This window comes from Callospermophilus lateralis, chromosome 5 (assembly GCF_048772815.1).
Source record: "Callospermophilus lateralis isolate mCalLat2 chromosome 5, mCalLat2.hap1, whole genome shotgun sequence".
Classification (NCBI taxonomy): Eukaryota; Metazoa; Chordata; class Mammalia; order Rodentia; family Sciuridae; genus Callospermophilus; species Callospermophilus lateralis.
Genome location: NC_135309.1, coordinates 88,399,252 through 88,401,357, shown reverse-complemented (window position 1 = coordinate 88,401,357; position 2,106 = coordinate 88,399,252). Strand labels below are relative to the sequence as shown.

General features: G+C 40.7%; 1 pseudogene; it reads right to left on the bottom strand.

The window, feature by feature from the left end:
* Positions 1-523: 523 nt before the first annotated feature.
* Positions 524-1,189, bottom strand: LOC143400464 (GTP-binding protein Rit1 pseudogene; annotated as a pseudogene).
* Positions 1,190-2,106: the final 917 nt, after the last annotated feature.

The following is a 2,106-nucleotide window of genomic DNA, read 5'->3' as shown; positions in this document are numbered from 1 at the left end:
GCTCTACAGCTATTTGCTGAACTTCAGTACTGATCTCTTTAGAACTGATTTTCTTGTATGATTTTTGTTCTGTGATAAGGAAGCACAGAATGAATAGAGGAGACTGAAGTCCTTCTCTGGGCCAGTCCCAGGAAACTGAAGTTGAAGGATGATGGGGAGTGTACAGCATAAAATTCCTCATGCAAAATTCATCAAACAAACATGGTATACATATTCTCCTGGAGTATAAACATTACATCAATTATGAGCACCATAACCCCAAACAAAGCTATATCAAATTCTAATGTAACAATTTAAAATCAGACAGTGCATCACTGGGTTAATAAATCAGAAATCAACTAAGAGACAATACTTTAAATGCCATATAATTGAAAGCTCCAGGTAGGCATGCCCCCTTCATAGGTATTTTTAAAATAATGGTCAAAGCAGGAGAAAAGAACAAGCACCAAGTTCACTAATGCAGGTTACTGGCTGGCTTTGATCAAGCACTGCAGTTCACAGATAAACACTTTCCTTCTTCCCTTCAAGCTACTGAATCTTTGTTCTTCTGGAATGGGGATTTTATCTTCTTCCATATATTGCTTTTGGGTTTGGATTTTTTCTTTACATCCAGCACTGCCTCCTTTTCTTTTCTTCGGATCTCCTGTACAAGTGTATGGAAGACATTGTCAACGTAGCAGCGGTATGCAGCAGAGGTCTCAAAGAATGGACAGCTGAATTCCTGGGCCAGAGCTAACCCTTCTTCCTTGGTGACCTGTCTTAGCTGTTTTAGGTCAGACTTGTTTCCGACAAGAACCACAGGTGTATCGTTAGTATGTCCGACTTGATCAATAAGCTCTTTAAACTCCCGAACTGCATCGAAACTTTCGCGATCTGTGACAGAGTAACAGATGATAAATCCTTCCCCTGCACTCAGGTAGCGATTCCGCAGGGCTATAAACTCTGCCTGTCCCGTTGTATCCACAATGTCCAGATTGACAGGTTCGTCATCAACACGAACCCGTATTTTATAGCCGTCTTCAATGGTGGGGTCATGATCTTCTGGGAACTGGCGGCTGACGAACTGCATGGTCATGGCGCTCTTCCCCACACCACCAGCACCCAGCATCACTAATTTGTACTCTCGAGTGACCCCTGCACGGTTGCTAGGGTAGCAACCAACTGGGCGAGTTCCAGAAGCCATTGTCCTCTTGGGAAGTCCCGGGTGACCCCCCACGGAAAACCACCCTTCAGGGTGGGAAGGCAGGCGTTGGTCCGTTGCTGTGTTTACCCACTCTGTGCTCCTTGGCGCGCGGGTGGCTCCAGCGCTGACCTGTGACCCCTCCCGTCTCCGGGAGAGCTCCACGCCACAATACAATAGGGCTGGAGTATATAGATTAAAAAAAAAAAAAAAAAAAATACCGTGTGTAAGAAAATAAAGTTCACAAGCAGGCTCTTCACCCTGAGGTCACTATTTTGGTGACCATAGCCTTTCAGGCATCCCTTTATGCACAAACATATGCATGCATGATCTGTCATTGTTTATAGATGGAATCATACTATATGTCCAGATTTTTATGAATAGATTCTATCCTCTCCATTCCTACCCCCAGCGTCTACAACATCAGCATACCATGTTCCACAGTTGTCATTTTAACAACCTTGGATATTTCCTGTTTTTTTCCATGCTTGTATATTAATTTTCCATTGGACAGTTTTCCCATTCATACAGCAATACAGAACCATAGAGAATTGATTCGTGAGTGTGTGTAAATCTTACAAAATATTCCTCTTTCACGTTTCTTCTTTTGCATGATTGTCCTGGCAATTATTGAGCATTTCTCCATATGAATTATGAGATTTATCTAAATTAAAGACTTCTTGATAAGATTGTACTTTTGAATTTTATTTATTAAAGTGGATTACCTTTTAATTTATCCATCACCTTGGAGCCATAAGCAATTTCATCAGGATTATTTTTAATTGAATACTCTCAAAAAGTTTTGTGAGAAATGACTAACCTAAAATTAGAAGAGAATTCTTGTTATAGTCAGTTCATACAGTTTCATCTCTTTAAATTGCATATTTTATTTATTTTAACCAAAGTATTGAGCAATACAGTTTCTG